A 23136-nucleotide genomic window follows, 5' to 3' on the forward strand; every position below is an offset into this window, starting at 1 on the left:
CAATTAAGTGACTCCTTTTATAAAAGTGGCTTTGGTCATTGTTTCTCTTCACATCAACAGAACAGTGTCTAAGACAGTGGGTGTGTACAGAGGAGTGCAGTGCCCGAGAGGCCAGAAGAGGCAAGCCAGTTCCCTGGAGCTACGCTTACAGGCAGTTCTCAGACATCTTCACGGGTGCTGAGAACTAAACTTCGGTCCTCTGGCAAAGCAGTGCATTCTGGTAACTGCTGGATCATCTCTTCAGCCCCTAAGCTCATTTGTATAATGGAGCTTTGTGAGAACCTCCACTATCCTATTTTGAGGTGAGGTATGAGTGTCTACAATTTCAGTATGCGTGAAGACATCTCAACTATGAGCCACCGTAAACCATCTGTATTAGAAAAATAACGCTTACTTACGTGTTCTCATAGCTACGAGTGGATGCTGCCCATTTCAATGATAAATTTTGTTGAAAATCAATGTGAAATATTGACATTCCAATATGCACCTATGTCTTCATTACTCTTCTATTGCCATGACTAAACATCATGACCGAGCAAAGTTCTAAAAGAAAACACTTAATTTTGGTCTCGTGGTTGCAGAGGATGAGAGTCCCTGGCCGTCACGCTGGGGAACATGGCAGCAGTCAGGAAGGGGTGGCCCTAGAGTAGTAGTTAAGAGCTCACATTTTGATCCACATGCACAAAGTTGAGAAAGCTAACCAGGAATGGCAAAGGCTTTTTAAAACTTCAAGGCCCGGTTCCAGAAACACGCCTCCCTGAGCAAGACCTCACTTCTTAGTCCTTCTCAAACAGTTCCACCAAATCAGGGACAAACTTCAAAATATATGAGCCTATAGAGGCCTTTCTTATCCAAATCCCCACAACTTACTATAAAATGATTACTAGAATATTTGGGTTTCTTTCCTAGTAAATTTTCTAAGGCCAACAGGAGGTGGTCACATTTCTAGTGCTCAGTAGCCCTACGTCACTGTGACTAGTAAACTGAGGCACACAGTTATACATTGTGGGATTGTATAAAATGTGGATTTAATGCTTTTTCAAATCAGTATGATGAATTAATTTTTTTTCAGGTTCCTTGTACCTTCACTTCATTCTGATACTCAAGGCACTTGCATTCATTTCTAATGACTGTTCTAAAAAGTTACTGTAAAGTCAGTGCCTTCAGGCAGAATTCATTTACTATCTTGCAGTATCTAGATGTCAGCAGTTTAAAATGGTCATCCAGGGTATGATAATTTAAATAGTAAGCTTCTAGAGGTGACTCTCCTGCTTACTCTACGGCAGTATCACTCAAACCTTGGCTCTTGATTTCCTGTATCTCTCTCTGGCCTGTCCATTATACCTTCATTTTTATGAAGAACTGTGTGCCTGGGTAATGCAGGATATACTACACACATCTTGATATTTCTGGATTAATTAACTTCAGAGAGTCTAATTTACTGTGTGAGTAAACATAAAGGTATGGGGGAGGGGATAGGAAAGAGACATAGGTAGGAGAGATATTTAAGCCAAGAGTAGATAGGGAAACCTGTCCAGAAACTGAATGTATTATTGGTTCAAGCTCAAGCACCTACGGCCTAAAGTCAAATAGTAAACATTTGCGTGCAAGTCTGCCTAGCGATGGAGAAATAGAAAAGAATCACTTGAGTGAGGTAGAGTGGAAAGGGCATCCAGGCTGCTTTCTGAGTGCAGACAAAGGAGCCTGAGGAGAGACAAGGAAGATTCCCCACATGGCTCTTCAGTGACCCAACTCACTGAGAAGATGCAATTTGACATGTACATACTGTGCACCAGGAGTTAAAAGGCTTCACGTTTTATTTGTAGAAGGCATATGTATCTATGAATAGCATATAGAATTATATGTGTTATTATGTTGACTCTCTCTAATTTGCGGCAACTACATGAAACCTTGAGTTTGGATATGACTGGACTGATGTCAAGGAGCAGAACACTCAGGAATCATTCAGGAAATGTACAGCATGTGACACATACGTCAAACAAATGAGACCATTAAAAATTAAACGTGTGATTTCAATGTGTCTTTGTTATGCCACACGTACTTATCAGGCTATATACTCTGCATTTCATTTTATGACACCAAACCTCATCTCTTTCTGCCTGCTTCAGCTCTTCGTATCTGAATACCGAACCTTAAATTTACCACAGTGAAATGTAGGTCTTGAGTTGCTGTGTGATGCGCCTGCAGACCTCAGGTCCTGAGATGCTGGGTGATGCGCCTGCAGACCTCAGGTCCTGAGATGCTGTGTGATGCACCTGCAGACACATCAGGGTACTACTTTGTCATTTCTATCACTGTCCAAGTACGTAACTTACCCCTAACCTTAATTTAGATGTTTTCAAGCACTGGTTCTCAAGCCGAGGGGTCACATATCTGACATATCCTACATATCAGATACTTACACTCTGATTCATAACAGTGGCAAAATTACAGCATAATTTTACGGTTAGGGCGACACCACAACAGGAGGAACTGCATTAAAGGGCTGCAGCTTTGGGAAGGTTGAGAACCACTTCTTTCAGAGAACTCAGAATCACTCCATTCTACACTTTGAGAATTTTATAAGTTTTATCTATTTTTAATGACGGCCAAATGCTTCGAATAGCTTTGTTTGTCTTTTTGAGACGGAGATTGAAGGCTTGTGCTGCCACACCGAGCTTATGCAGTGCTAGACATCAAACTCAGCACTTGGTCGTGGGAGGCAAGAACTCTAAGAACTAAGCTACATCTCCAGCCCTTCTTCAGATATGTTTAAAAAGGCATTTCACTTCAACTCCTCAGTTGGCCTCCCTCGAATTCTTCTTTCTTGAAAGCTCTACTACCTCGTTGCCAGGTCAACATTCTACAAAGGTCATCAGTAACAGCAGTGTATATAATGTAGCCATGAGCTGCTGTGCGACTCTCTCCCTGGAACCCGGTGTTGACAAAGTTGCCCTCTCTCTTCATAGGGCAGGGCTTTGACTGTGTGGAGGATCGGGCCTTATTGACTTGCCTCGGACTCAGCAACGTTAACTGTTCAGCTTCCCATGGTTGCAAAAGAAAATCGAAGGCCTTGCCCTCCGGCGCCCACCTATTTTGTCAGTGGTCTCCCTTGGCTTCCTGGTCACCTCAGCCCTTTTCTTGCAGTGGTTATAAGATTTAGTAAGCTTATCTAACATTAGAAATGAATATGCTGGTATCAAAGGACTGACAGGCCAGAGCACATTTGATTTTTGAGGAGTAAAGGATAGTTTTTAGAGACAGGAAAATTTAATTTTAGAGTTTGTTTTAGGCACGACCTATGGCTCTTTCCAGAAGTTGTACAAACGGAGAAAGTAAATAATAGTATAGATTTTCTCACGGAAACATGAAGGTTACATTAATCTTCATGTATTCAGATGAGGCTTGCTTTCCTTCTATGTTTGGAGACAAAAATATCTGAGCTTGAATTTTAGCTCTGTTCTGAAATAGCTGTGTGACTCTAGGCTTGTCATTTCTATCTTTGAGGCCTTAAGGTCCTCATCTATCAAAAACAAAAACAAAAAACGGAAAACATGATTCTACTCTGCAGCCTTTTCCTAGGCAGGGACTTACCAGAATATAAAATTTAGCTTTAGAATACTATTTCCAAACCAATAGAAAAGAGCCAGCTTGGTTAATGTGCTAAAATGGTGCTTCTAAAATGCAAATGCCATTGCAGTCATCTGCTATTTTCTTAGGGTTCAGATTTGGCTTCAGCAAGTCTGGCGTGGACTCTGGTATTTCTCATTTCTAACAAGCTGCCAGGAGAGAGGGGTGCTACAAGAGCTGGCCATCAGGGACATGCTGCCTGTGGGGGCTCACTACTTGAAATGTCCCTTTCGCCTGGTCTTTCTCAAGTACACAGGCACGATTAACATTGACTCAACTTATATGGTTTTTTTTTCAACTTACATGTTATCCTATGAATTACACTCATATGCTCCTCATCTATGATGGAATGAAAAAGTAACTGTTCTGAATGGTTTTACTTCATCTTCTCAATATCTTTTTCCTACATTCACATTCCAATGGATTTAGTTGCATTATTTTCTATGAAGTCAATTCTTTAAATCTGATTAACCACTTTGATCTCCTGTAAATAGAGTGAAAAAAAATCTGACACACAGCCTCAATTTATCTCTTCCCTCTTCCCACAGAAGGATTCTAGATGCCACGTTTGTGCTTATGACAGATGTCACATTGGTGTGGCTGGGAGCTGTGCTGTAAGAGGAAGCCCAGCATAAGTGCTGTGGGAATTCCTTTCCATCTTCCTTAGCATCTCTCCTTAGTCTAATTTGTGTCAGGTACCAGATCTATGACTTGCCTATTAATTTGCATAGCTGGTCTCTGCCCCTCAGCCCCAAGCCCAAAGTTGTGTTTGAGTCCCTGCCCCTACTCCATATACCAACTTCTCTCCGAAAATAAAGCAAAAATACAAAGGCAGTATGTTGCCGAAAGTGAGACAATTGATGCTTTGCTTCTGGGAGGAGGTTGTTTTTGCTTCCAGTTTGGTAATTACATTCTGGTCTCAAAGATTAAAAACTGTGTCTGCAACCAAGAGTTACCATCAAATCGTTACTGTGGTTACACAGGTGAGCCTAACAAACATTACTGAACTCTTTTCAGGATGGATGTGGCTCTAAGCCAACGTGGAGTCCTTGAGTGCGCAGGTTAGCCCCATTCCCATGAAGAACCCTGAGTTTACACTGATTTGAGTTATCCAATTATTTTATCCTTGTTGTTATTGCTCTGACAGTGGAACAGCTCCCACAGGGCTGAGTGACTAGAACAACTGGGCCCTTATGCTAAATAAGCTTGTAAAACAAAAGAATCTTCCAGAGAGCTTGTCAGAAATGCATGCAGTCTTCGATGTCATATTTTCCCTTGCCAAGAGCATTCTATCCTATTATGTCAAATAATGTCTCCAAAAGTTGAATCGCAACAAGCACCTAATGCGATTCCAGTGATTTTTCTGGCAGGTATGCACACACTACACTTTGGTATCCATCCACTAATCTGAGCTACTTGAACACGTGAGGCATTTAATATAAAGGTCAACATTTCAAAATGTGTCTGCACGGCGACTCTTTATTATGCAGACAGCCACTCTTTAGATTCAAACTTTAAATGTAGATAGATTTAATACAAGTCTGCATTTTGGTTATAGCCAGACATCTATCATTCTCTCAGACTGAGACGAAGGCCTTCATTGTGGACTGACAAATATGATTGATGACCAAAGATGGTGGTGCTTTAAAGAGAGGTTTTTTTTTTTTTGAGCATCTAAGCTACCATTTGAATCAAAAAACAGATCCAATGTCATTTACATACATAAAGATAATACATCAAATAGTACCTTAAAATGCACAAACAAGTATGCACACCTAATTAGAGAGTATTCATACAAATATCTATATGAGTATTAAAATGACATTTTTTTTCATCTTGGTTAGAACTATTCAATTAGTGGGACAATTTGCATGCTGTATGCATGTTAGCTTTGTTGGTGATGTAAGGAGGCGTTATGAACTCAGAGGGTAAGCCAACTACTTCTATAGTATGGTAAACCCTGGAACATGCATTGAATAACAAACACTTAAAAAGTGCATTTGTTTTTATGAAACTCTGGGATTCACTCTCTAGTTCAGCAATCCCACTCTAGCCACTGAGGAAACAAGGGCTCCTTGTGACTTTATAAGTGATGGCAGAAAAACACTGCAGCACCTTGCATCTAAGTTGGCATTTTCGGTTGCACAGTACAGATGGTGTCTCTTGTTGAATAATAAACACTTCATGTTGACCTATTTAGTTCCAACTGTAATTCTTTTACACATCTAAAAGTTGGAATGAAAACAGTATGAAATGTGTGGATACCAAACTCATGACAGTGACTCTGACTGGAAAAAGTAACAGGGCCACACACAGCCTTCAGTTAGGTTAATAATAGTTTGTTTCTTAGGTTAGTTTGCGGGATTTCTATACACTGAAAATAATTACTAAGCGGGCACTTAAAGACACAGTGTTATATAAATCTGAACATGGACTTCAGTCTATATGGTTCATCAGTCTGCTGTACAGTCAGCCATGTTGGCTCTCTCTCCTTCTTCATATGCACTTACTCATAAGTAATAAAAACAATTTTGTATTAGATAAAAACACATTTCTGTACTTATTGTAACATGAAATAACATTTGACCATCATGGCTTCTCTTATGTCACATTTCAATTTATCATTATTGGAAAAATCATTTTCATAAACAAAATATGAATCACTTATCATGAAACATAAGAAAATAAACAGTCTTTCTGATGACATGTGTGGAAAAGGTCAACTTAAAGTGTAATGACAAAGTCTTTTACACACTGTTGAATTTGGTGAAGGTTTTCCCCTTCACCTGTATCTCTGTGAGGAGTGAGAAGGAAATGGAGTGACGTCATTCTAAATAGAAATTATGAAGAGTGGAAACATTCCTTCAATTCTTTAAGAAAAAGTTTTATTTCACACACACACACACACACACACACACACACACACACACACACCACGTGCATGCATGTGTGCATACACACACATACACATACACACACCAAAACAAAACAACACTGTGGTTCCTTCTTGATTTATTTTATTTGGGAGAAAATATTAACAACAAATATGGCTAGCAATTGTTGTGGGCATTAGGTTGAAAGTTTTTTAGTAATAAAATGTGAGTGTGTGTGTGTGTGTGTGTGTGTGTGTGTGTGTGTGTGCGTGCATGTGCACGTGCGCGTGCGCACATGCACAGGTACCTGCAGTGACCTCAGTAGATCAGGTTCCCTTTAGGTGCAATTATAGGCACTTGTGAGCCACGCAGTATGACTGGCAGAAAGGAACCCCAGACCTCTTAAAAAACCAAAACATTGTGTTTACTGATGAGCTGCCTCTCCATATTTAATGGTGTTTGTTGGAATTTGTGCCAAATTTTAATTTTGGCTAATTAAAGCAAAGATTTTTTTCATCGAAAATTTTTTATCTATTATTTAAAAATCATGTAAAATTTGTTGTGTTCTTCATATACAAGAAGTGTCTAAGCGTTTCTATTGCTGTGAAGAGACACCATGACTACAGCAGCCCTTATTAGGAAAAACATTTGATTGGGGCTGCCTTACAGCCTCAAGGATGCAGTCCATTATAATCATGGTGCGAAACATTATCAGCGTGCAGGCAGACATGGCACGGGAGAAGGAGCCTAAGAGTTCTGCATCTTCATACACAGGCAGCAGAAGGAGACTGTGTGCCACACTGGGCAGACTTGAGTGTATAAGACCTCAAAGCCCACTTCCACAGAGACACACCTCCTCCAACAAGATCACATCTACTCCAAAGAGGCCACAGCACCTAATAGTGTCACTCCCAGTGGACCAAGCATCCACACACATGTGTCTATGGCAGCTATTCTTACTCAAATCACCACCAGTAATAAGGAAAAATTAGGTTATGAAGTAAAAGCCTGAATCTGCTTCCATGGCAGCCACCCTTCCCTGCTTGGATCTATCCGAAAATGAGAAAACTTGAAATGTGAAACGCTCTCAGGCACTGTATTCTATTATAGGGCAGTACCTGTGTTAATTCATATTTTCTTTCTGGGGTGATCTGAAAGACTCTGGTAATGTTTTAAATGGGGGTTCAATTCTGAACCTGAATTATTGAAAACAAATCCAAAAGTAATGCAATATTCTTGTCTTAAATAATTTCTTTTTGCAAGATAAACCCAGATCATTAGGTCATCCCAATATTCAGACTCAAATGACTTGGTTTGACATGTTATGTGGTGTTCTGGAAGATCACTATTTTTATGTTCTAAAGTAAACTTTCTAACTTGACAACTGAATATATGTATTTAAAAAGGGCCAGGCATTACCCCAAAATAAACAAAAGTACAGAAATCAAGGGTACAAAACTTTAATGCTCCCTTCTGCTCCATACCTCTGACAGAGAACTTTTCTTTTTCTTTTTTGGATTTTTAAAAATTTAATTAATTTATTCAGATTACACCACAATTGTTATCCCATCACTTGGATCCTCCTGTTCTTCCCTCCCTCCTGCTTTCACCCTACTCTGCTCCACTAGGTCTAAGACTGACGGGGACCTCCTCCTCCAGTATATGGTCATAGGCTATCAAGTCTCATCTTGGTAACATACTTATTTTTTCTTTGAGTGCCATCAGGCCTTCCACTCAGGGGAGGTAGTCAAATATAGGGCACTAGAGTTCATGTCAGAGTCACTCCCGCTCTTCACGTAACTGTGGAGAATATCCTGTCCATAGGCTAGATCAGAGTAGGGGTTCAATGTTTACTACTTGTATTGTCCTTGGTTAGTAAAATAGTTTGAGCAGACCCCCCCTGGGACCAGATCCACCCATCATGATGTTCTTCTTGTAGGTTTCTAGGACCCTCTGGGTCCTTCTATTTCCCCATCTCCTTTATTTCTCTTACCTAGAGGCCCAGTAGGATGTCCTCACATCTATCCCAATCCCTACTAAGTAAAGACTTTCATGGGACATGCATTTTGGGTTAGTGTCCAATTGTAATTGAGTATATACCATGTGAGTCCTTCTGCTTCTGGGTTAACTCACTCAGTATGATCATTTCTATTTCCATCTGTTTGTCCACAAATTTTGGAATTTCCTTGTTTTTAATAGCTGAGTAGTATTCCCTGGTATAAATGTACCACAGTTTCTTTATCCATTCTTCAACTGAAGGACACTTAGGCTGTTTCCAGGTTCTGGCTATTATGAATAAGGCTGCTATGAACATGGTTGAGCATATGTCCTTGTTGTATGGTGGAGCATTTTCTGGGTATATTCCAAGGAGTGGAATAGCTGGGTCTTGAGGAAGCCCTATTCCCAGATTTCTGAGAAAGTGCCAGATAGATTTACAAAGTGCTTGTAAAAGTTTGCATTCCCACCAGCAATGAAGGAGTGTTCCTCTTTCTCCACATTCTCGCCAGCATGTGGTGTCACTTGAGTTTTTGATCTTAGTCATTCTCATGGGTATAAGATGAAATCTCAGAGTCATTTTGATTTGCATTTCTCTGATGACTAAAGATGTTGAGCATTTCTTTAAGTGTTTCTCAGCCATTCAATATTCCTCTGTTGAGAATTCTCTGTTTAGTTCTGCACCCCATTTCTTAATTGGGTTATTTGTCTTGGTGGTGTTTAATTTCTTGAGTTCTTTATATATATATTTGGATATTAGACCTTTCTCAGATGTAGGGTTGGTGAATATCTTTTCCCAGTCTGTAGGCTGTTGCTTTGTTCTGTTGACAGTGTCTCCTGCCTTAAAGACCCTTCTCAGCCTCATGAAGTCCCATTTATTAATTGTTGACCTTAAGGCCTGTGCTGTCAGTGTTCTGTTCAGGAAGTTGTCTCCTCTGTAAATGTGTTCCAGGCTCTTCCCCGCTTTTTCTTCTAACTCATTTAGTGTCTCTGATTTTATGTTGAGATTTTTAATCCACTTGGACTTGAGCTTTGTACATGGTAACAAATATGGGTCTAATTGCATTTTTCTACATATAGAATGTAGTTGGACCAGCACCATTTGTTGAAGATGCTATCATAGTATTTCACAGTGTGAATGTGCTCTGGTTTGTTTAACCATTCATCCATTGAAGACTGGCCTGGATTTTTAGCTTTTATGAATAAAGTCATTGTATATATTTTATACACAGTTTTGATTTGACATATCATTTCAATTATTTGAAATATATTGCCTAGAGCTGAGTAGATGGATCATACAATAAGTACAGATAGAGTTTTTTGAAATTATAAATTAATAACAGCATTTCCTCATTCCCTTTCCTGCCCCCAAGCCCTCCTAGATACCTCTGTATGCTCTCCTTCAAATTAATGGTCTCCTTTTGCATTAATTTTTTGCAAACATGTTTATATTTATATATATGTGTGTGTGTACATACATGTGTATATTTGCATATATACCTAAAAATAACCTGCTGAGTCCACATAAAGTTAATGTTACTTGTATGTATGTTTTATGGGATGACTGTTTGGCAATGGACAACTCGTTGATGTGCTCCTTCCTTGCGAAGACCCCCCTCTCCCACGCTCAGGCTTCCTCACTGTGTAAGACTGATGTCTCCTGGGCTTTTCCCTGTGCAGTGTGGCATGTTCTCTGCTGCCATTCTTGTTCAGCACACCACTAGCCAAAATGGAGAGCTGTTGACCCCATTCCCAGTGGATGCATCTACGAAACACTCCCACACCTAAGGCTTGGGGAACATTTCAGGAGGGCAAGGGAATGCTTGTAAGAGCTAGAGGATCATGGAGTTTACTGTGACATGGCACCTTTTAATAACATCAGAAGCTCCACCCATAGAGTCTCACCAATGTGACGTTTCAAACTTGAGCTAATCATGGAGGATGCTGATTGCCATTTTTAAAAAGCAGAAATGCTACTTTCAAGAGTGGTTGCCTTTTAACTTTCCTACTGGCAACAGACATGATGTCCTTACTTCCAAAGAGCCAAGTACCAGGAAAGTTAAAATTGAGCTTTTGTGTTGTTTTAATTGAAAACCCCCAGATCATTCTGCCTTACCAATAAAGACTCAGGAGCCAGGTGTTGTGGTGAAAAACCTGCTAGCTCAGAGAGGCAGAGAAAGCACCAGCTGATCTTCCTATTCAGTTCATGTCCCAATGGAGAAGGCCCTAAAGGCTCACTAGCTCAGATGACAGCCAGGAGGAAAAGGCAAAAAACAAACAAACAAACAAACAAACAACAACAACAACAAAACCAAGGCCAAAGGCTTACTAGCCCATGGCCCAAGAAGCTAAAGGCCAAGGAGCTGAGGAGCTCAAGAGCCAGAGAGCTAAGAGCCAACGACCTAAGAGCTGAAGCAAATCCCAAGCTAAAGAGCTAGAGTGGCAAAGACCTCTTCTACTTCAACAGACTGTCTTAAATACCCCTCAACTCAACTCAAAGTCCCTCCTACTGTTTAATCCCTGTCAACTGGCTTCTTGCTTCGCCTCTTGACCTAGTATTAACTTCATTAAATGCTGTGTGCAGAAACTCTTGGATTAAAGGTGTGTTAGGGCTCAACCACAAAAAGCAGGGATTTACAGTTCAATCTCCGGGATCACAATGGGATCAAAGACAGATTTTTACAATTCCTAGTCTCAGGGATCACAGTGGGATCAAAGATCCTGTAACTCTTTTGTTACTGTTTTTTTTTTTTTCTATTTTAACTATCTAGTGGATGATACTATCATACGCTGGATTTATCATTATGACTCTCTGTCACAGATACTGAGTTCTGTTGCTCAGAATACCCTAGCTCTTCAACATCAAATTCTATACTTCCTTTACATTGATTGCTGAAGATACTACCTTGTAATGGCTCATCCATGTAACATGCTTCAGTGTAGGAACCAGGCCCGACTGGGCTGCCTGCCTGTCTTGCTGTTTCATGTCCTGTTTCTAGCAGCTTCCATGCCTGTGTTTATCTTGGTTAGCTAGTCATGTTTACTGCTCTGAGAACGTGCCCCTCCCTTCCTCGAGACTTTTCCTCCTGTGTGCAATTACCTCTTGAGGGATTTCACCTGGGAGGAGGATTCCTGTTTGGCAGCCTATAAGAAGGCTCTTTGGCACTCTGGGAGGAATAATAAACCGCTGCTGTGGCTGCTGCTGCAGCTGCTGCTCTCTTAGCACAAAGGACCCGCTGTGTTATTGTGTGTGCATGTGTGTGTGTGTGCATGAGTTAAATCTGCAGTCCCTCGCCCTCGACTCGGTACCGCGGTGGCGCGGGCGCCACACTTCAGGATTTTCCAGGGACTACAGATGGCTGCCTTACCAGGGTTGCATACATGTCCCAAATTGGTTGATGTGAAGATAAAAATACTTTGATGGAAATCCCAATCTGCGGCATCTCTGAAGTCACAACTTGCTCAGGTGCAGAGCTCCCAAGGGTTTGGCTTAACCATCCATTGTGACTACACACAAACTCCTTTCTCTCTGTGCCCAGTTGCCTAATATTAACTTCTTTGCTTCTGGGAGTTGATTTTTAGAGGACACTGCTGTGGAATCTGTATATGTCACACTGTCTCCCTTTATTTTCCTTTCAAAGGAAATTAATTATTTAAATGTGTCTTTCTTCGCAGACAGATAGATAAAGAGTAAAATGATGATGAGCTGAGGAGAGTTGGCAGTCAGGGCAGACACAGAGACACTCAAGTGTGACTTAAAAGGTGCACCACACACATATTTTTATGATTAAGCCTTCATATAGCAATAGCAATATAATATGCAAGTCTCATTGTTGGGGGATCAGTCTCTGGATGGACGACTTCAGGCAGTAACTGAGATGTTGAAGGGCTAAAGAAAATAACTCCTGAGTCGTGAGCCTGTTGCTGAGTACTACTGATACACTGGAGAAAGACAATGGGAGTCTACGCATGACTGATCACTGATTAATGTGAAATTAAAAGTCGGTGGATGTCCTGACCAGCTTGCAAACTTCGTTCAGTGGAATAGACAAGCTGGCCTTGGCAGTATTTGAAAAAATGTAGTAAATTATATGGCATCCAAATGGTGAGGCACTAAAGCCACCAAGATTCAAATTTCTGACACATTGAAGAAGTAATCAAATATGTTGAGATTTAGGGTGGCAGTTGGCAGACTGCTTCTGCAGAGCCAAATACTAAAAATTTTCTCCTTTGCAGACTAAACAGTCTCTTCCACAACTCTATCAATTTCACCACTGTAGCAAAAATATAGCCATGTATAAACTATATATAAACAAAAATGTTTTAAAGTAAAACTTCATCACAATCCAGGCTGCAATTTGGACTTGTCAACCTTAGGTGTCAAGGGAAAAATAGGTTATTTACCCCCTCCACAGCGATGAAGGATGAATTATTAATATATCTTGCAACTTTGACCAGGAAGAAGGTAGCAGTCTTTTCTAAACCTTTCTGGGCTCTGTGAATAACACATTCCATACTTGGAAATAGTGCTCTGCTGTGTGCTTCTGGTGTGAGGAAGGTCGCCAGTCCTTCAGTGGGGACCAGAAGCTCTGACCAAAAAGTAAGTACCCTTGGATACACTAGAGAATTCTATAGACAGAAAGATGTTAACTGACCTTTATAAAGGTCGTGGCAGTAAGAAAAATCACAACTAACACAGTGATGGAGCTGAGGTGCAAATGTAGGTTTACTTAGGGGTCGGTTGGTTTCTACATCCCTAAAAGCACTCACTATTGTCTTGCATAGCAAAGGAAAACCCACAGGTACCTGAGTGTGACAGTGCTAACACAGCTCCATATGATGGGAAGGAGCTACCAGTTAGACAGGCTCTGGACTTCCCGCAGAGTGGCAGAGAGTCTTGAATATGCTTAAACAAACAGTGAGTCAGTAGGTACAAATTAAATTCTGACATGCAAAGTCTCAAACTTAAAGGATTTCAGTGTGCAGGATAGAGCTCCGTAAGCAGCCATAGGTAACCTTAATTGGATGATTGTAGAAAGGGCCTTCTCTTAGAGCCCACAGGATAAGAAAATCTAACTGATGGGTTCTTTTGATCCTTCCGGGTTAACAAGGGATTATGCCATGTTTTTGTGTTGTTTACAGAAGGAAAAAACATTACGCTTGGCTAGGAAGAAAGATCAAATTTAGATAGGAACCCTCGTTTCTATCTAAAAAGTGCTGTGTACCCATCATTGGGAAATGAGATGCTTCCACAGAGAAGCCAGGCCAGCAGCTTAGCTAAACAATCTCTGCTGGTTTCCAGCTCAGATCCCGGAGAGACGATGTCTAATGGTGGATCTTACTGGCGCTGCTGCTCCTTCAGGGATTTGGGGAGTGTGTGAGCAGACCCTAAGGTGGGATTCGTACCCCCAAAGCCTGCTAATTGCGGCTGGAAAAAGGAAACAAGGTGCTTGACAGTCTTGGTGGAACACGGATGGCTTTCCTTAGCCACACATGCTCATGGGCAGCTATTACACATGTAAAGTTGCAACGAAAACAGTGTAAACGCGTGGATACCAAACTCATGACAGTGACTCTGACTGGAAAAAGTAACAAGGTCACACACAGCCTTCACTTAGGTTAATAGCAGTTTTTTTTTTAACGTTGGTTTATGGGATTTCTATACACTGAAAATAATTACTAAGTGGACATGTAAAGACACGGCATTATGTAAATCTGAACATGGACTTCAATCTATATAGTTCATCAGTCGGCTGTACAGTCAGCCATGCTGGCTCTCTCTCCTTCCCCATATGCATTTACTCACAAATAATAAAGACAATTCTGTATTAGATAAAAACACATTTCTGTACTTATCATAACATGAAATAATGTTTGTCCATCATGGCTACTCTCATGTCACACTTTCATTGCCAATTTATCATTATTGGAAAAATCATTTTTGTAAAGAAAATATGAAATACTTATCATGAATCATAAGAAAATAAACAGTCTTTCTGACGACATGTGTGGAAAAGGTCAACTTAAAGCGTAACGACAAAGTCTTCCACACACTGATGAAGGGTTTTTCCCTTCACCTGTATCTCTGTGAGGAGTGAGAAGAAGGAAACGGAGTGATGTCACTCTAAATAGAAATTATCAAGAGTGGAAATATTCTTTCAATTCTTTGAGAAAAAGTTTTATTATACACACACACACACACACACACACACACATACACCTTTAGCTTTGGTGTTCTTCATAGGAAATGGTGTTGGGTGCCAGACACTAAGGTAAATATGTTGCAGGAATGTCTTCATTTGCTTCTCATTAGCATCTTCACTATCGCTGCTTTTATTGTTTGTGGTTTATGTGGGAAAAGACAAAGGGTCAGAGGTGGAAGAAAGCTGAGATCCTAAGTTTCACTTACTTCAATGTTCGTGAATGTGGCTATCACGATTCACATTTTATTAAGGAAATAAAAGGATAAAGACACAGTTTCAGCCTCCCCAGCCTGGGGAGGGTCCAGTCTCCTCATTTTCTTACTACTAAGGAAGTGATTTATGGTCCCAAGTCCATGACAAAATTCTCTCTCTCTCTCTCTTACTAATGTGGTGCTTTGATCATTTTTAAACATTTTTCATCAATAATATTGTTTTTCTTACAATATTCTGATGTCATTCTGATGATGGTTCCTCCCTCCTCATCTTCTGTGACTCCTATGGGACCCTTCCCAGCTCCCATGCTTCCAGCTCCACACCTTCTTTCTCTTTTTAGAAAACAAAGTGGCAAATAAAAAGCAAACAAACGAGAATAAAACAAAACAAACAAAAACAAAGGAAAAAAGCACGAAAACATATACATACACCCAAGCACAAACAAAACCCATAAAAACACAGGATTGGAAACCATAATATACAAGCAAATAATCAGTAAAATTTTTTTGTGTGCTGGTCTTGTTCAGGCAACTGTATTTTTAAGAGACTTTGGGTGCATTTTCCCTGCTGGGTCTGGGGAACACTATCTAGCTGCAGACACCCTTGTCCTGTGACCCATATAATCTTTCTGCCTCCGCTTTCATGTTGCTTTCTAAGCCTTATTGTAAGGAATATCATTTGAGCTTAGAAGTATCACTGACAGTTATTCTGACTGCTGCCCAGTGGTAAAACTAACCCACCCCTGTTGCAAAAAGAAGCTTCTTTGATAAGGAGTGAGAGCTGTACTTACATGTGTAGGTATAAGGAAAAGCATTGAGAATACAGTTAGAAATTATATTAATTTAAGGAAGTGGTGCTAGCAGGTACTTCTCTAGGGTCCATGGATAGTTGGACATTCTCTGCAGCCACAGATAGTTGGCTCGGTTTATAGGATGAAGCATAAACTATCCAATCACATGTCAACTCTGGACATATGTACATTTTGGCAATGCCAAATGCAATCAGTAATTTTAATATATATATATATATATATGTGTGTGTGTGTGTGTGTGTCTTTCTGTATGTGTGTTCATACATAAACATATATAGATGTATAAAGAAAAATATGTTTCTTTGTACATTCATAAACATACATATTTTCTTAAAGAAAAAGAGGGCATGAATTTGGGAGGAGGAAATGAGCAGAACTGAAGGAGGAAGGTGCAGAGCAGGAGTGGCCGACACCTGCTGCCTGTCTTCAAAGATCTCAAAGACCACTGACAGTGCTTTGAATACTTGCTCTGAAAAATTGCTGTCTGGACTTTGTCTTGGGGCTGAACATGGAAAAACCTGAGAGTGTTACTCAAGGTATTTTCAGATATAATGTATTCCAGAAAGGTGCTGGAGATTAAAAGGAGAGAAATAATTTACTATGAGCTGGTGCTGGTGTAGTTACTTCTGCAAGTGTGGTCCAATGTGTTTTCTAACTATTTGCCCCCACAGTTCCCCTCACAAAGTGATATTCAGCAATTAGTTAGGGTCTTTTTTCATGTTTTCAACCTTACGTATTTCAGTTGTGTTAAAATAAATGTAAAAAGGTGACAAGAACTGTTGAGACCTTAGATGTCAGGTTAGGGCCAGGAGAAAGCCTGGAATGGGAAACTCCTTCCGGGCCAGGGTGAGTATGTGGTCTCAGCACAGCTGTGAATAGCAAGGTGGTGGCTTTAATAAGGATGGTCCCTCATAGGCTCATTCATTTGATTGCTTATTCATTTGAAAATTTAGGATGAAGTGTGACACTGTGGGATCAGCACTGAGGTTGCAAAAGCCTGTGCCAGGCCCAATTGTGTTTCTCTCTCTCTCTGCCTGCAGATCAGGGTATAAAGCTCCCAGCTACTGCTAAAGTGCCATGCTTGTCTGCTTTCCGCCATGATAACCTTGGACTAACCCTCTAAAACTGTAAGAAGGCCTCAAGTAAATACTCCTTTTATGAGAACTGCCCTGGGTCATGATGTCTTTTCACAGCAGTAGAACAGCAACAGGTTGAGTAACAGTCTTTGAATAGAAAGTGAGAATTTTTGTTTCGCTTGGTTTTGTTAAAGTCCATGTATGTAAGTAAAGGTCTTTTAGTAGGTAAGAAGAGACTAGGAAACAAGACCAGCAGGTAGGACTACCATAAATCGGACACGTACCTCGTGTGGCCTCATTACAGCAAAAAAAAAAAAAAAAAATGGATAAGAGATGAAACAACCCTCTGCATCTATTATGATTATAGATTATTTGTCTCTGTAAATGCCATTTAGATGGGGTCAACAAACAGTGTTGTTCAGTTCAATTATATCCCTGCAAATAGGCCTGAGAAATCCATAATGTACTCGTGCAAGTGTGTTAAAATAATAATGGACTATTTCACTCTTACTATAATATGGAATTTGTCTATTTTTGATGGGATTTTTCTTAGTTTTTGTCTTAAACATTTTGATAGTCTGTGGATCTGTATATTTATATGTCATCTATCAAAGCTTGTTACATCTTGTAACACTTTTGTCCTTATTCAGTGCTCTACCTTATTTATAATAATTTCTCTTTTTATATTGGTATTTGTCTGAAATAGATATGTTATCCCATTTTTTTTTATTTAGTGGTACTGCGGCAGAAAATGTTATCCCCTTACTTTTTTACCTGTGGTTTAAAAAAAAAATAGGTTTCTTGTAAATAACACATAACCGAGCTTGTTCTATTTTATTTTATTGTTTAAATTTATTTAACAGCTTCACAATCTGATCCCAGCCCCTGTCCTTCTCTCTTCCTAGTCCCACCTTACACCTCCTGTCCTTTCCTGCCTTCTCCTTCTTAAACAAGTGGAGGCCCCCAAAGGGCTACACACCCACCTCGGAATCTCAAGTCGCAGCAGCATTAACTGCATCTCCTCCCATTAAGGCCAGGCAAGGCAGATGAGCAAGGGGAAAGGCAGATGAGCAAGGGGAAAGGATCCAAAGGCAGGCCACCGAGATCCTCTACTCCCATTGTTAGGGAGCACATATAACCAAGCTGCATATCTGCTACATACGTGTAGAGGGTCTCGGTCCTGCCTATGTATACTCTTTGGTTGGCGTTTCTGTCTCTGTGAGGCCCCATGGGCCCAGGTTAGTTGATTCTGTAGGTTTTCTTGTGGTGTTCTTGACCTCTTTGGCTCTCTCAATTTTTTCCCTCCTGTTCTTCCACAAAACTCCCAGAGCTCAGCCTCTTGTTTGGCTGTGGGTCTCTGCATCTATTTAGTGGGTCTCTGCATCTATTTAGTTGGTCTCTGCATCTATTTACATCCGCTGCAGGACGCAGGCTGAAGCCTCTCAAAAGACAGTTCTGCTAGGCACCTATCTGCAAGCATAACAGAGTTTCAATAATAGTGTCAGGGGTTGGCTCTCTCCCATGGGGGAGGGTCTCAGGTTGGGCCTGTCATTGGTTTGTCATTCCCTCAGTCTCTGCTACATCTTTATCCCTACACTTCTTGTAGACGAGACAAATTTTGGGTCGAAGGTGTTCTCGTTGGATAGGTGTCCCGCTCCCTCCACCGGAAGTCCCACATGACTACATGAAGTGGCAACTTCAGGATCTATATATACCCCCTCTGCTGCTGGAGTCTCGGGCAGGGTCACCCCATAGACGCCCAGGAGCCTCCCCGTCTCAGAGATGCTCCCCACCAATTTTTGTTCTCTCTCCTGGTCCTCCGTCTCCCAACCCCACACTCCCCACACCTTATCCCCGCCCCCATTACTCCCCCACCCCATTTCCCACCCAGTTTCCTCCTTCCGTCTACTTCAGATGAATATTTTATTTCCCCCTTCAGAGTAAGATTCAGCCATCTTACCTTGAGACCTCCTTGGCTTCTTTGGGCCTGTGGATTATAGCATGGTCATCCTGTACTTTATGGCTAATAGCCACTTATAAGTGAGTACATACCCTACATGTCTTTCTGGGTCTGTGTTATTTCACTCAGGATGATCATTTCTAGTTCCATCGATTTGCCTGCAAATTTCATGATTTCCTCTCTTTTAATAGCTGAGTAGAATTCCATTGTGGTAAATGCACCACAATTTCTTTATCCATTCTTGAGTTGAGGAACATCGACCTTGCTTCCGTTTTCTGGCTATTACAAATAAAGCTGCTGTAAACGTAGTTGAGCAAGTGTCCTTGTGGTATGATGGAGCGTCTTTTGGATTTACACCCAGGAGTGGTACACCTGGGTCTTGAGGTAGAACTATTCCCAATTTTCTGAGAAACCTCCAGATTGACCTATTTTACTTTAATTGAGTTAAATTTTATATTATTTAAAAATCTTTGTGTGCATTTTGTACATGACATTTGGCTACTTGGTCTTATGTGTAAACACTCTGTGTGTGTGTGTGTGTGTGTGTGTGTGTGTGTGTGTTCCTGCATGTATTGAAGAATAGAAGAAATCTTAGGTGTTAGTCTGCCCCTCCTATGTTTTTTTGAGACAGGATCCTTCTTGTTTACTGCTATATATACCAGACTAGCTGGCATGTAAGCTTTTCGGTATTTTTTTTGTTTTATTTACCATATCTTACAGAATCTCTAGGATTAGAGAAGCATCTGTCACAGCTGCATATTATTTGGTTCCAGGACTTGTATTTATCACTGAATGTGTATGATAATTTCTTTACCCACCGAGTCATCTCTCCAGCCTCTTTTTTTTTTTAATGTCCACTCTCACAAATCTTGTAATTGGTATATTTAAATGCCTTCTTCAGCGCAGTAGGATTAATAATTGACATGTTTATAACTGCATTCTGATTCTTTCATTTGCACTTTGTGGTTCTTTTCATCTTCTTTTGGTGTCTACTTAGGCTGTAACAGAGGACTGTAATTTTTCTATTTGCTTATGTATCAGTGCGCATACTTCTTAAATGGTTGGAGTGCTCTAGGTTCTCAATGGGCATGTGCATAAATTTGAATCCAAATAATAATATTTCTCTATGTCTAGGGCTATTAGAACATGCTTTTCTAATTCCCTTTTCCCAAGCCTTGTAACAGAGGCCATTTGTTTCACTTATTTAAATACCATAGACATCCAGTGTACTACTTCCATTACCGCATTCAACACTTACTGAATTTGTTGAGGTAATGAGAAAAGGCATTCGTGATCTACATTGTGTCTGAAGGTGGTTCTGTGCTGGGTGGGTTTTCTCATGAATGTCACCAAATAACTGAGAAGAAGCAATGGAGGAGAGGAGAGGTTTATTTTGTCTCATGGTTGAATATAATCCATGATGTGAGGAAGAAAAAAAAATAGTAAAGAACAGCACCTGGCTGTCACAGAAAGATGGTGGGGCTGCTTGCTCACAGCTGGGAGCATCAAGAAACAGAGATGGAACAAGGAATGAGTCCAGTCTATAAAGCAGAAGACATGGCCTCAGTGATCAGCTTCCTCTAGTGAGACCTGACCTACCTCCTAAAGCGTCCATAATCCCACAACACAGTTCTGCCTTCTAAGGGGTATGCTTTTGATTAGATTTGCCTGTGAAGGATATATTTCACTCCCAAACCATAATGGTTTTCTTCTGAAGGCTCACAGCCTTCTCGTAATGGGAAATGAATTCAGTTCAAGTTCAATGATTCCCGAACAGTTTGATCACTGCTCCAAAGCCACGTCATGAGTTCAAAATATGTCCTAAGACTCTGTTGACCTATTATACATGAGTAAAAGCAAAAACAAAATATATATTTAGAATATACTAGGGCTCAGAGGAGATATTTACATTCTTAAAGAGAAAATAGTGACATATCAAGAAAAGACTGAGCTAAAGCAAGAACAAAACAGCCAATCCCAAAAGGGGATCCTGTACAGCATCCTCTCTGTTCCAGTGGTTTAAGAAATACTACCTCTTCTAGTATTTTGTCTAGGGCATAAGTGGCCTCTCTTGGGCTGAACTCTGCTTGGTGCTTATAGCTTTCTTCAGTAGATTTTCTACATTTCTGACCCCTCCAATATCCTGGTATCACCAATGAGACTTAGGCTTTGTCTCCACAGCTTTGTGTGAGGCCTCTCCAGTGCTCTTGGTTGGGACTTTGAAGCAGTCATATATTTCCTGGCCCTGACAACTTTATGGAATCTTGGTCTCCATAACAAACTGACCTGGGTGCCTTACCTATTAGCACAACTGTTTGATGTCACTGCCGAGTTTAAGATAGAGTCTGGCTGTGTCCATCACAGCCCTAAGCTTCTTCTTAGTAACCATGGAGAAATACTTCCTTATGTGGCTCTTTTTGAATAGGAAACCCGTGGAGTGGCATTTTCAGCCCAGACTCTCTCTTTTCAAATTATTTACATTTATTTGTACACAGTGGGGTATCCAATGGATCCAGGTCTCCTGCAAACATGTTTCCTGTTGTCCTGGGGCCAAGTGTTAGCTTGGTCTTTCCTGATCTGTATTTAGCTTTGGCCATGCTCACACTTTTTCTTACCAAAGTGTATAGGTTTTCCCTTATTTGTCTTTTTTCTTTCACTGTAAATTAGTCTTAAGAACTAGAAGCATTAACCATGCCACAGCCTGGATGTTATGCTGTCTTGACTTTTTCTCTGCCAGACAAATGAGTGCATTTCTTTTGACTTAAGTCTTACTCTTGTTGTCAGGACTCAAGGAGAATAGAGCAGTCTGATGCCTTCCCAGCATGGAACACAATGGCCTCTGGTCAAATGCCTGGTTGTCTCTCTTCCCCACAGAAACTCCATGAATCTGACCTCTGCTGTCCTTGTTTTTATAAATATTCACACCTTTCAATTATCTACCAGAATCACTCATTTGGGGGGAGGGGAGTATTTACACCACTCTAGGCTTATCTAGCGCACATCTCTAAAGTCTTCCAGATTTCTCAGGCAAATCATTTTTAAAGGTTTATGATTTATACACTCTCATCACAGCAATGGGGCCGTTTCTCAGTAGCAATATTTTATATCATTACATTTCTTGTGGATATGACTAAATACTTCAGAAGAAGCAAGGATGGAAAGGTTGATTTTAGCTCACTGAATCTACAGTTTGTAACGTGGAGAAGGCACAGTAACAGAAGTGGCTGCAGGTGTTGCTCAGTGCCTTGATGCTTCTCGCTCACATCTGGGTGGATCAGGAAGTTGGGCTTGGCTACAAAGGTTAAAGGCAGTCCCTAACAACTTCCTTCCTTCAGTTAGGCTCCACCCCCCAGAGTTTCCACAATCTGCAAATTCGTTGTCATTAGCAGGAGTCTTGAGATTCAATTACCCTTGGGTAACATTTTGTACACAAACTACAGCAGTATAAGAAACCCTAACAGGCTATTGGCCCTGAAATTTTTCTCACAGTTAAATTAGTCTGAATGCATTTTCAGCAATTTGCCAAAATTATCATTTACAGCCACTTTATATGCTCATTGGCTTCTCTTTCAGGTAATTGTACTTTTGATTCTTCTATATTCTCAGGTTTTATGTCTTCTGTCTTCAATGCTCTGATATAGCCAGAAAATGCCTTAATTACACTTACTGTAATAAATATTTGAGCTGAAACTAGAAATCAAGACTCCTTTTACGTTTGTTGAAATCATCTCCTGGCTGTAGTGGCGGCTATGATACGCGCTTGTCTGCCATGTGGCCCTGAGTTAGGAGTCATGATGCTAGAACTCATTACTCCTGAACAGCCGTATATTCTGTGTGTAACTCTCACAACCTCTAAGGTTCACTCTCATCTATACGTTTACCCATTCTTGCCTAGACTCCTTATGGCCTAAGATGAGCCTCTTATAAGCTAACTCACTCTGGTTAAGATCAATAGAAAGTAGAAACTGTGTTACCTAACTTTACTTATTTAGTATTGAGGCTGAGTGTTTGGTAATCCTAACATTTAAAAACCCAAAAAAGCTATCATCAGTTCTTTATCTAAAAATATTAAAATATGGAGTCACCCAGTTAAAAGATCATGCTATATATGACACATCTTCGGAGTGACACTTATGACCACCTTCCTCTGCACATTTTCTGAGTCTTAGATATTTGAAATCAAGAATATACATACAAATATATATGTATATGTACACACATATATATATGTATGTATATGAATCAAATCAGTATACTCAGAATAAGTTTATCCAGGTTATTTTTAATCTGTGCTCAAGAGTCTTTAAACAGGTAATTATCTTCTATTACCTTTTAAACTTATAATTAATATAATATATATGGTAGGAAAGTTTTC

This window comes from Acomys minous (assembly GCF_964271855.1).
Source record: "Acomys minous genome assembly, chromosome: 11".
NCBI classification, from domain to species: Eukaryota; Metazoa; Chordata; class Mammalia; order Rodentia; family Muridae; genus Acomys; species Acomys minous.